General features: G+C 45.9%; 1 protein-coding gene across 1 annotated transcript in view; it reads right to left on the bottom strand.

Moving 5' to 3' along the window:
- The window catches only part of GRIN2D (glutamate ionotropic receptor NMDA type subunit 2D), a 1,103,075-nt gene that overhangs the window by 1,006,723 nt on the left and 82,559 nt on the right, over window positions 1-13,793 (bottom strand). The window lies entirely within an intron of this gene.

Here is a 13,793-nt window from a genome sequence, read left to right as displayed (position 1 = left end):
CCTACCGAGAGACAAGATGGCGGCCGCTACGGACTGTTTGGAATGTTTACAGACGCCGGAGAACCAATCAGCTTCGCTTCACAAAGCTCCGTTGCGCGAAAAGTACGCGTACTGGAGCGCTGCCCGGTCCGCTGTTACAGATATATATCTTTTTTTAAACGTTAATTTCTCAAAATCCACTGTAGCACATATATTGAGACCTACAAAAGGCACATCGGGCTACCAGTCCCTACAATTTTGCCAAGTTTCGTGCAAATCCATTCTGCCGTTCGGGCTAAAAGTGAGGCCAACCGCCCTATGGAAAACTCAATGTTAAAAACACGTTTTGGGACCCCCCTTTTGTCTCGACCCCCCCCTGGACGAACCCCCCCCCCAATTTTCAGGGGCTGCTCAGAAACAAAATGTGCCATTTTCCTGAAAATTTCAGCCAATTCCGTCCACAAACGCCAAAGTTATTAGACATAGAATTTTCAAAAATCCCATAGAGAAAAAATCCTAACTATATATACCTACTGGCGACCGCCAGTAGGTAATATATATATATATCTATATATATATATAGATATATATATATATCTATATATATATTACCTACTGGCGGTCACCAGTAGGTAGTTATAGTAAGGATTGTTTTCCATAGGGAAATCGCAACATTCTATTGGGAATAACTTTGGCGCCGGTTGAGGAATATGCCTGAAATTTTCCTCAACTTTGCCTCGCGGCGCTCCGGTCCTTCCCTGAAAGTTTGGGGGATCCGTCAAGCGGGGGCCGAGATAAAAGGGGGGTCTCAAAACGTGTTTTCCCCATGTTAATTTCCATAGGGTGGTCGGACTCACTTTTAGCTCGAACGGCTGAATGGATTTTCATCAAACTTGGCAAAATTGTAGGGACTGGTAGCCCGATGTGCCTTTGCTATGTCTCAAGATATGTGCTCCAGAGGATTTTAAGTAATTTAGGTTCAAAAAAATATATATATCTATGGCCGCGCCCCGGTACGCGCACCGGGGAGCGCTCCGGGCGTGCCACGCGACTTGCGCACGGAAAGCTGATTGGCTCTCGGGTGTCTGTCAACATTCCAAACAGTCCGGAGCGGCCGCCATCTTGTGTCTCGGTAGGATCGAGACACAAGAGGTGGCAAAAACAAAGGGGGAAATAACCAAAAGGGAGCAGGGTAGACCCCCCCTGACCCCCAAGGTTTGATGTGGGGGCCATAAAAGGATCCAGCGAGTAAAAACATTTTTTAATGTTTTTTTTTTATTTTCGCGGGGGGGGGGGCGCCAGGTACGCGCACCGGGGAGCGTACCGGGGAGCGTACTTTGGTGAAAAATAGTGAAAATAATAGTGTAAAATAATCATTTTGAGTGATTACAGGTAGGGTAGCTCTGAAAAGAGCTTTTGGGTTCTGTGGCTGTTTTAGGTACCTACAAGTACGTCCCATACACACCCACACGCACACAACCCCACACCCCCACAGCCACACACTCCCCACACATACCTTACACACGCACACCTCCACCCACAGCCAAACACCCCACACCCCCACACCGACACCGTACACATCCACACCAACACCCACACACCCCACACACCCACACACACACCTCACCCCCTCCCCCAACACACACACACACATACACCCTTATGATGTTTTAAAATTGCACAGTATACTGTAAGTTTCACTTTATACTATAATATAAACATATCATTTTGGTAGTACTTCATGAATTAGATATAAAAATGAATAATGTCTCAAACAATTTTTAATTATTAAATATTAATTTATTATTCTGAATTTTCATAATTTAATAATACTTGCAACATTTCATTATCTGAAATCTCCTCCAAATTTGTACTGGATGATTCCATATTATCTAAACAGTCTATGAATTGTTGGTCAAGAGACTCATCCAGGAAGTCAAATAAATCTTCTTCAACAATCTCTTCATCAGTTATTTCGAAATGAATCTGCTCATCAGTTTTTTCGAAAGAAATATTGTTGGTCTGTGGTGTATCTTCCATTTTCTTGCTGTAAATTGCATAAAAAATAACTATATCAGTAGAGTTAGGGCACTGTTGGGTTTAAGTTCAGACAGGTAGTTCTGATTTTTTAACAGTGAAGTTAACTTTGGGCAGTGTATGGTAACAGGCAGGAAGTAGAAATATAAGAAAGTGCCTGTGAAGAAGCGTAAGTAAATTCATAATTATAGCAGAGAAGCCTAAGTCAATCCATAAATATAACAGAGGAGCCTATCTCTATCTATAACTATAGCAGAGGGACAGTAAATAACTATCAGAAAACGTTTTTACAAATTAACTTAAAGTGCCTCTTACAAATTATCAACTTACTTTACAGAGAGGTGAAGAAGAAAAAATGTGAAAATCCTTTCAAGATGTACCTCAGGTAGTTGTAGTCAAAATGGCCGTGTTTCCCTCTCATTTTTCATTTATATTCATGTACATAACCAATCAAATGTCAGGAAAAAAAAGTAGAAAATGAAAGTAACATTTTAATTGGTAGTAAATTCTAACACTTCAGATGTGTTTTTGTCATGTAATTTACCTCAGGATATTTAGACAATGCTACAGCTCAAATGGCTCAATGGAATTCCACCAAATTTGGGAAAATGGTAGGGATTGGTATGTAGTAGGGCCTATTCTATATTTGGTGAAAGTGTCTCCAGTGGTTTATATGTAAATTAACTTTTAAAATTTTTGGGGAGCGCTTCCCGGTGCGCGCCCCGGTACGCGTACCGGCAGCGCTACGAGAATCCTCCATCTTGTGTTTCGGAAGAATTGAGACACAAGATGGAGGACAAACAACATTGGGAATGGGTAAAAGGGGGCACGGTAGACACTCCCTGACCCCCTAGGTTTTCTGAGGGGGGCTTAGGAGGCCCATATAGGACCAAAAAAAAAAATTCTAATTTTCGCGGGGGAGCGCCCGGTACGCGCAGCGGGAAGCGTACCGGGGAGCGTACTTTAGTGAAAAACAGTGAAAAAAGTTAGAAAAAGATAATTATTTGGAGTGATCAGAGGTAGGGAAGCTCTGAAAAGAGCTTTTGGGTTCTGTGGCTGATTTAGGTACCTACAAGTAGGTTTGAATGCACAGTCTTATATTCAGGAGGAATATTCTATTCCCTTCATCTGAGAAGTGCACACCATCTCCTCTGTAGATATCTTGCATGTTGTAACGCAAGTTGTTGTTGTATACTGAACCCATTCCATACACACACATACATCCCACACACATACCCCCCACACCCATACATCCCACACCCACACATCCCACACCCACAGACACACCTTACACACCCATACCCCGACCTACACCCACTGACTCCTTATAACTCACGCACACTGCATTACTTACCTTTATTTGCTGTTTCACTCAAAACCATTCAGGCACTGTTTCCTTTACTCTCTTTGTCCTTTCTCTTTGTCACTCCCCATGTCTTATCCTAATTCAATTTTTCACCCTCTTTCACCCCTATTTACTTACACTAACTGGTCTTTTCTCACCCTCCTTCACTGTTCTTCATTTATCCCGTTTCCGCCACTACCCTTCATTCTCCATTTTTTACTGTCCTTTCTTTTTCTTTCAACACCCATTCACATTCTCCCACTATCTCTACTTTAGTCTTCTTCCTCTCTCTTCCTTTCTTTCGCTCCTTTAGTCATTTTACTTTTCTCACTTTCACCCTATTACACCTTCTCTGTTTTTTACTATGTAATAAACAATCCCTCTGTGTTTCTCCCTCTAGCTCTCTTTCTCTTAACATTACTCTCTTTGTGTTCTTCCCTCATGCTAACTCCTTCATTAATTTTTTTTTTCTTTTTTTTTGGTGCGCGCCTCGGTGCGCGCCCCGGTGCACGTACCGGTACGCGTACCCTGCAGAAAAAAGATTGACAGAGATTCTTTAAAAATATAGGTTTATTTTTATAAAGTAAAGGTAGTTCTAAAAAGAACTGTTTTTTTTCTTCTTTTTGTTGTTTTATATTTTTTTAATTTTTTGTGAACATTTTTTACTTTTTTTGGCTTTTCTGAACACTTTTATATTTTTTTTGTATTTTTTTATGGGAGAAACAAAAAACAGGGAATTGTAAATGGTTCAACTGGAGCAAAAAAAAAATCAGGAAAAATTAGGGTTTTCTTGGACACTTATGGTTATCACCAGCAACCATGATAAGTTCGATACTTTGCTCACCATAGCAAAGTGTCTTGTCACAATATTTGCACACGATTTTGTAATCGGCAAACTTAGGTTGAATAGTAGCCAATGTGTCTCTTGCCCCCGGACCCGCTGGAGTGGGTTGTTTTGATGTTGAGGGTCTAGACGTTTATGGGGGTAGCTTACTGCAGAGGTCCCTTAACTCTGCATTAGTGTAATTGTTTGGATGCCAACGCATCATGTGGCGAATCATGGTATGATTCCCGAAGGAATATTTTTTGTTAGGGTTCCCCCTGGACAGCTCAGCACCACAAATCAAGCAAGTTACCTTTGCAGCGTTGACTTTTTTAAAACCCCTTGGGATTTTGTAGAACTCCCATACAAAGTGCTCTTTTGGTTTGTAGGGCTGTTTATCTTCAGGCAGGAACTGCCTTGTCTGTGCCTCCTCTTTATCATCCTCCTCCTCTTCCTCTTGACCACCAATGTAATCTTCTGGTGGTCTTTTAGATGGTGGTGGTGGTGGTGGTGGTGGGGCAGATGCTCCAGCTGTTGCTGCTACTGTAGCCATTTTATACTAGTAAAGAGTAGAGATAGAACTCAAAACAGGTCTTCCTCAGTCAAAGGACAAAGTCAGAATAAGGAAAAAAGGTGGGGTCTATCATCATTTGGAAAACAAAACTGTTCTGGACCAATGAAAAGTGTTATTTTCAAGTCACATGATCCAGGCTTTCATCATTTGGAAACTAAAACTGATCTGCACCAATGAAAAGTGTTATTTTCAGATCACATGACCCGACGCGCTTACGCTACGCGCCCCGGGGCGCGTGGCGTAAGCGAGTCGAGACGTTGCGCGATCGTATGCGATCGCGTGCTTCCGGGTGCGCTTACGCAGTACGTCATATGACGCATCACGCAGCTGCGCGATACGTCACGATGTTGTTTTCTTTCGCGGCAATAGCGCTATCGGGACGCTCACCGGTACGTGCCCCGGGGCGCGCCGTAACATTGTGCTTACCCGTGCGTTCACCGGTACGCGCCCCGGGAGCGCTCCGGGCAAAAAATATAAAAAATTAAAATTAAAAAAAACTATTACATAATTATACAATATAAAATTCGTTATAAAAAAATATTACTTTTCATACCTATAGAGATTTGTTATTAAAAAACCATTGAAATTCACTGAAAAAAACATAGGTTTCACACCAGTTATAGTTAGGAATTAGCATTTAAAAAACCTATTAAATTCACTGAAAAAACCATAGGTTTCACACCAGTTATAGTTAGCTGGAAGTTTTACTCGCATAAAACCATTGAAATTCCCACGTTATAGTTAGTTGGACTCACTATAACTTGCGCGTGTAATGCACTGCTGATGACGTCACATATTACATCACTCATTACATGGTCAGTGACATCCGAATCCTGGGACCGGTTTCGGATTCATAATCCTCATCAGCCAGGCTATCTTGAATCCAGTGGCCAAGTGAGCAAGGGACTCACGTCTGAGCATACCCTGCCAACTTAGGGCGAACAAAGCGAAACAAAAGGGGATGATGGACGGAGCATTTGAGAAAATCAAACACTCACCCCCAGTCAACTGATCTGGGTTTAATCCATCACCATTCTTTAGCCCACTCAGCCACCCCAGTTCAGACATGGATATATGCAAATCAGTCTGACCCTGTGCCTCATGGGAACAGTCCAGCCCGAACTGCCAAGCCCTGTCTTCCCTGGACCGGAAACAAGCATCCTGGGACCGGTTTCGGATTCATAATCCTCATCAGCCAGGCTATCTTGAATCCAGTGGCCAAGTGAGCTAGGGACTCACGTCTGAGCATACCCTGCCAACTTAGGGCGAACAAAGCGAAACAAAAGGGGATGATGGACGGAGCATTTGAGCAAATCAAACACTCACCCCCAGTCAACTGATCTGGGTTTAATCCATCACCATTCTTTAGCCCACTCAGCCACCCCAGTTCAGACATGGCCATATGCAAATCTGTCTGACCCTGTGCCTCATGGGAACAGTCCAGCCCGAACTGCCAAGCCATGTCTTCCCTGGAACGGAAACAAGCATCCTGGGACCGGTTTCGGATTCATAATCCTCATCAGCCAGGCTATCTTGAATCCAGTGGCCAAGTGAGCAAGGGACTCACGTCTGAGCATACCCTGCCAACTTAGGGTGAACAAAGCGAAACAAAAGGGGATGATGGACGGAGCATTTGAGCAAATCAAACACTCACCCCCAGTCAACTGATCTGGGTTTAATCCATCACCATTCTTTAGCCCACTCAGCCACCCCAGTTCAGACATGGCCATATGCAAATCAGTCTGACCCTGTGCCTCATGGGAACAGTCCAGCCCGAACTGCCAAGCCATGTCTTCCCTGGACCGGAAACAAGCATCCTGGGACCGGTTTCGGATTCATAATCCTCATCAGCCAGGCTATCTTGAATCCAGTGGCCAAGTGAGCAAGGGACTCACGTCTGAGCATACCCTGCCAATTTAGGGCGAACAAAGCGAAACAAAAGGGGATGATGGACGGAGCATTTGAGCAAATCAAACACTCACCCCCAGTCAACTGATCTGGGTTTAATCCATCACCATTCTTTAGCCCACTCAGCTACCCCAGTTCAGACATGGCCATATGCAAATCAGTCTGACCCTGTGCCTCATGGGAACAGTCCAGCTCGAACTGTCAAGCCATGTCTTCCCCGGACCGGAAACAAGCATCCTGGGACCGGATTCGGATTCATAATCCTCATCAGCCAGGCTGTCTTGAATCCAGTGGCCAAGTGAGCAAGGGACTCATGTCTGAGCATACCCTGCCAACTTAGGGCGAACAAAGCGAAACAAAAGGGCATGATGGACGGAGCATTTGAGCAAATCAAACACTCACCCCCAGTCAACTGATCTGGATTTAATCCATCACCATTCTTTAGCCCACTCAGCCACCCCAGTTCAGACATGGCCATAAACAAATCAGTCTGACCCTGTGCCTCATGGGAACAGTCCAGCCCGAACTGCCAAGCCATGTCTTCCCTGGACCGGAAACAAGCATCCTGGGACCGGTTTCGGATTCATAATCCTCATCAGCCAGGCTATCTTGAATCCAGTGGCCAAGTGAGCAAGGTACTCACGTCTGAGCATACCCTGCCAACTTAGGGCGAACAAAGCGAAACAAAAGGGGATGATGGACGGAGCATTTGAGCAAATCAAACACTCACCCCCAGACAACTGATCTGGGTTTAATTCATCACCATTCTTTAGCCCACTCAGCCACCCCAGTTCAGACATGGCCATATGCAAATCAGTCTGACCCTGTGCCTCATGGGAACAGTCCAGCCCGAACTGCCAAGCCACGTCTTCCCTGGACCGGAAACAAGCATCCTGGGACCGGTTTCGGATTCATAATGCTCATCAGCCAGGCTATCTTGAATCCAGTGGCCAAGTGAGCAAGGGACTCACGTCTGAGCATACCCTGCCAACTTAGGGCGAACAAAGCGAAACAAAAGGGGATGATGGACGGAGCATTTGAGCAAATCAAACACTCACCCCCAGTCAACTGATCTGGGTTTAATCCATCACCATTCTTTAGCCCACTCAGCCACCCCAGTTCAGACATGGCCATATGCAAATCAGTCTGACCCTGTGCCTCATGGGAACAATCCAGCCCGAACTGCCAAGCCATGTCTTCCCTGGACCGGAAACAAGCATCCTGGGACCGGTTTAGGATTCATAATCCTCATCAGCCAGGCTATCTTGAATCCAGTGGCCAAGTGAGCAAGGGACTCACGTCTGAGCATACCCTGCCAACTTAGGGCGAACAAAGCGAAACAAAAGGGGATGATGGACGGAGCATTTGAGCAAATCAAACACTCACCCCCAGTCAACTGATCTGGGTTTAATCCATCACCATTCTTTAGCCCTCTCAGCCACCCCAGTACAGACATGGCCATATGCAAATCAGTCTGACCCTGTGCCTCATGGGAACAGTCCAGCCCTAACTGCCAAGCCATGTCTTCCCTGGACCGGAAACAAGCATCCTGGGACCGGTTTCGGATTCATAATCCTCATCAGCCAGGCTATCTTGAATCCAGTGGCCAAGTGAGCAAGGGACTCACGTCTGCGCATACCCTGCCAACTTAGGGCGAACAAAGCGAAACAAAAGGGGATGATGGACGGAGAATTTGAGCAAATCAAACACTCACCCCCAGTCAACTGATCTGGGTTTAATCCATCACCATTCTTTAGCCCACTCAGCCACCCCAGTTCAGACATGGCCATATGCAAATCAGCCTGACCCTGTGCCTCATGGGAACAGTCCAGCCCGAACTGCCAAGCCATGTCTTCCCTGGACCGGAAACAAGCATCCTGGGACCGGTTTCGGATTCATAATCCTCATCAGCCAGGCTATCTTGAATCCAGTGGCCAAGTGAGCAAGGGACTCACGTCTGAGCATACCCTGCCAACTTAGGGCGAACAAAGCGAAACAAAAGGGGATGATGGACGGAGAATTTGAGCAAATCAAACACTCACCCCCAGTCAACTGATCTGGGTTTAATCCATCACCATTCTTTAGCCCACTCAGCCACCCCAGTTCAGACATGGCCATATGCAAATCAGCCTGACCCTGTGCCTCATGGGAACAGTCCAGCCCGAACTGCCAAGCATGTCTTCCCTGGACCGGAAACCAGCCTTGTGATTGACTCTGATGCTCCGTCCATCACCACCCCCTTTTGTACCGCTTTTGGCCGCCATAAGTGTGGCAGGGTATGCTCAGACGTGAGTCCCTTGCTCACTTTGCCACTGGATTCAAGCAAGCCAGGCTGAAGACGGCTGGAATGCCAGAAACCGGTCCTCGGAAGCTTGTTTCCGGTCCAGGGAAGACATGGCTTGGCAGTTCGGGCTGGACTGTTCCCTTGAGGCACAGGGTCAGACTGATTTGCATATAGCCATGTCTGAACTGGGGTGGCAGAGTGGGCTAAAGAACGGTGATGGATTAAACCCAGATCTTTTGACTGGGTGTGAGTGTTTGATTGACTCAGATGCTCCGTATATCACCACCCCCTTTTGTCCCTCAAACTTGAATAAAATCATGCTGAAAGACCCTTAAGAGTGCGGAAATCACTTTTGTGATAAGAAAGGAGTGGGAGCAGTGATATTAGCGGCATGCACAGCCGCTTTCCGCACCAGTCGAAGAGTGCGCCGACACTGGTGGAAATTGGAGCGTGTATATATATATATATACTAGCAGCCCGTCCCGACCTTGTCCGGGAGCAATCAGGCTTCCCCGACCCCCGCCCGCCCCGACATTGTGCAGCAGCCCGGCCCCCAGCCCGCCCCGACATTGTCAAGTAGCCCGGGCCCCCGCCTGCCCCGTCCCCCGCCTGCCCCGACCCCAGCCTGCCTGGAGCCTTACCTCAGCCGCCGCTCCTCCCCGGGCTCCTCATTTCACCGCACATTGTGCAGCAGCCCTGGCCCCCGCCCGCCCCGACATTGTCAAGCAGCCCGGGCCCCCGCCCGCCCCATCCCCCACCTGCCCCGACCCCCACCTGCCCCGACCCCCACCTGCCCGACCCCCGCCTGCCCAGAGCCTTACCTCAGCCATCGCTCCTCTTTCGCGCTCCTCATTTCACCGCTCCGCCGCTCCTCGCCGCTCACTGCTCCTCCCGCCTGTCCGCCGGTCCTCACCGCCATTCCGCCGTGCGTCACCGCTCCTCCCCCGCGCCATGTCCGCCGCTCCTTCTCGCGTTCCTGGACGCCGCTCCTCCCCGCGCTCCTGATGTCAGCACGCAGGTCGCGGCCGGGGCTACTTCGAAGGGACTACTTTTTTTTTTAATGTTAACTTTTTTAAATAACGCATATTTTTATACTTTATATAGCCTATGTCCATCTGCACACCCTGAAGATTACAATGATGTATCGGGTGTGTGGATTGGCGCTGTGGTTCCCGAGTTTACCCACCTCAAAGGTGCAAAGTTCTTCCTTTATAATAGTAGTATAGATAGTCTTCTACAAATCAAGCAACCAAAAAAGACCTCATGGCTAACAACACCTGGATTCTGGAAATGCGCCAAATGCAAGGCCTGTGAGCATGGCGCAAAAATTACGGAATACAAATTGCAAAATGGAAGATCGAAAAAAATCAGGGACCATATACCGTGCGAATCGAAACACGTGGTCTTGTGCCCGTGTGGAATGTCTTATAAAGGAAGCACCATAAACAAATTAAAACTGAGAATCCTTCAACACCTACATGCGATCAAGAATGAGGACCCCAATTACCCCATGGCCAAACATTTTGCCGAATGTCATCAAAGCAACCCCAACCTACTGAAATACTCAGGGATTAATCTTAGTAAACCATCAGAGAGAGGGGAAGGTCGTACATTGCAACTACGAAAACTGGAATCAAGAATGATCCTGGGGATGGGAACAGAGTATCCATATGGGCACAACCAAGATGCCGAACTATTTGTACATCTGTAAATACAATACAAGATGAATCCAGCCAATTTTATGAACCCCAATATCAATTGGTCATATGTATATAGGTGTAAATATCTTGAAAAGTAGCGGTGGGGTCGCCATGTAAATATTGAATGAACCGATACACAAAAAAGAGCGTGATTATTGAAAGACAGATGGGATGAATCGACTATGAGGTTAAATGTAAAAAGATGAAGTTGATCTTAAACAGGAGTCCTTTTTGAGATAACTTGCTGAATCATAAAAATGTACTTTACAATATGGACGGCAAATTAGCCAACAAGAGTGAATATGAGATAGGATTCCAAACCAGGATTTCATCTGAGGTTACATAAAATACATAGTCGCCGAGAAACCAAATAACCCCTTGAAAGAACAATCGATATTTGGAAAGACAATGGAAAAAAGACATGATAATCTTTTGATTCTTTGATTCGCTGGTACTTTACTGTGATTGTAATGGTTCTGGTCAGAAACAGTGACACACAGATTGAAATGAAATGTAAATACTTGAATTTAATTAACATCTAAATGTACTTTACTGTGATGTTTTATATCAAGAAAATGGCGACCTCCACTTTGCCATAGATTGTAAGCAAGGTTGACAGTCTAGATGAACAATGGAAAGGGAAGAAGGGTATTTGCACTATGCACTTTAAAAATGGTCTAGATCTAGACTCCAGGGACTTTATGGTCCAGGTGAAGGCTAGTAGTAGCCGAAACGCGTAGGCCGTCCATTTACTGCACGGAAACTTTTTGCACATGGTGTGTAAAATAAAATAATTTATTTGAAAACGTACCTGCTTGCTGTGCCATGACTTCCGCCAAGAGGGATAAGGAGGCGAGAGGATTCTAAGAGATACATATATATATTAAACAGTGAACTTCCACAATCCAAACAATCCTTTGTCGGTAGACAAAGAGAAGCCAAGCCCAATTCCTTAGAAGCATGTAATTTTAATATCACCTGTGGCAAACAACCCCCGGTGCATTTTGGTGCAGCCACACCTTGGACCCATGACGAAGGTGCAGCTGCAACGAAATGCGTCGGGTGTTGTTTGCCACATTTGTTATTAAAATTACATGCTACTAAGGAGTTGGGCTTGGCTTTTCATTGTCTACCGAAGAAGGATTGTTTGCATATATATGTATATATATATATGTATATATATATATATATATATATATATATATATATATATATATATATATATATATATATATATATATATGAAAAACAGTGACCTGTGAATGTGTGTGGGGGGAGAGAGAGAAATATGTGTATAAGTGTGTATATATATATATATATATATATATATATATATATATATATATATATATATATATATATATATATATTTTGTCGCTCCAAGGTTGTCCACCTTTGAGTAGCACATGAGCAGCAGCTTGATTTATGTGTAGGTGAGGACGGGGATCCGCTTGTAGATGCCGCTCCGTAATGGATCTGCTCGACGCGTTTCGAAGCTCCATATGCTTCTCTTCAGGGGCTTTAACGGAAGCGGTGTGCGCAACCGCTAACCTACTTCTCCATTTTCCATATGACACACCCACCAATGGGAGGCTCAAATGAGACTGTGTATTATGGGAAGTGTGGTGCGGAAAGCACATAATCAAGTCCTGTATGGACCCCGTAAGTGGGCCCGTCCTCAATCCTGTGTACGGCTTCTGTTTCACTTCCTTGACCCCCAAAGATGACGGGGTGGTGCATACTCCGTGGCTGGACGGCCGCGTATAAATCAATGCTCGAAGGTGTCCACCTTTGAGTAGCACGCGAACAGCAGCTTGGTTTATGTATAGGTGAGGACGGGGATCCACTCTGGTTCATGTAGTAACTCTTCCTTAAGGGTAACCTTTCGTTTGTTGAATTTATTGCGGCTAACCCAGTCGCGGAAGAAGCTCCTCTGTTGTGACGGACCCGCGATGACTGCGCTTCATCGAACGGGAAGCAGGGGTCGATTGGGAAACCCAAACAAGGCTGTGTATTTGACAGAGACTGTTGCTTTTACCCACTGGGGATTTCACTAATGTTTTAATATTTGACTCTTGGCAAACCTCACAAGAGGAATACTACGATGCTACTACATGAACCAGAAGGCTGCGGGAGCGGCTACGCCCACTGGGGGCGGTTCACGAGATGTAATGAGTAGCACACTTGCCAGGACTTATTTGCTACTCTGCATGCCAATGACTAAGAGGACACTCGAAACGCGTCTGGTGAAGGGGATTATTTGCCTAAAGCCTGTTTTCTGTTTGAATACTCTGCAGTTTCCCAGTAAAGAATGTGCCATTATGACCTGCCTGGCGGCTCTTCCTTAAGGGTAACCGTTCGTTTGTTGAATTTATTGCGGCTAACCCAGTCGCGGAAGAAGCTCCTCTGTTGTGACGGACCCGCGATGACTTCGCTTCATCGAACGGGAAGCAGGGGTCGATTGAGAAACACAAACAAGGCTGTGTATTTGACAGAGACTGTTGCTTTTACCCACTGGGGATTTCACTAATGTTTTAATATATGACTCTTGGCAAACCTCACAAGAGGAATACTACGATGCTACTACATGAACCAGAAGGCTGCGGGAGCGGCTACGCCCACAGGGGGCGGTTCACGAGATGTAATGAGTAGCACACTTGCCAGGACTCATTTGCTACTCTGCATGCCAATGACTAAGAGGACACTCGAAACGCGTCTGGCAGAGGGGATTATTTGCCTAAAGCCTGTTTTCTGTTTGAATACTCTGCAGTTTCCCAGTAAAGAACGTGCTATTATGACCTGCCTGGCGGCTCCTACTTAAGGGTCACCTTTCGTTTGTTGAATTTATTGCGGCTAACCCAGTCGCGGAAGAAGCTCCTCTGTTGTGACGGACCCGCGATGACTTCGCTTCATCGAACGGGAATCAGGGGTTGATTGGGAAACACACACAAGGCTGTCTATTTGACAGAGACTGTTGCTTTTACCCACTGGGGATTTCACTAATGTTTTAATATATGACTCTTGGCAAACCTCACAAGAGGAATACTACGATGCTACTACATGAACCAGAAGGCTGCAGGAGCGGCTACGCCCACTGGGGGCGGTTCACGAGATTTAATGAGTAGCACACTTGCCAGGACTCA

The sequence above is a fragment of the Lissotriton helveticus genome, chromosome 7, assembly GCF_964261635.1.
Source record: "Lissotriton helveticus chromosome 7, aLisHel1.1, whole genome shotgun sequence".
NCBI lineage: Eukaryota > Metazoa > Chordata > Amphibia > Caudata > Salamandridae > Lissotriton > Lissotriton helveticus.
The sequence above is the reverse complement of the archived record's forward strand: the minus strand, read 5'-3'. Positions and strand labels throughout refer to the sequence as shown.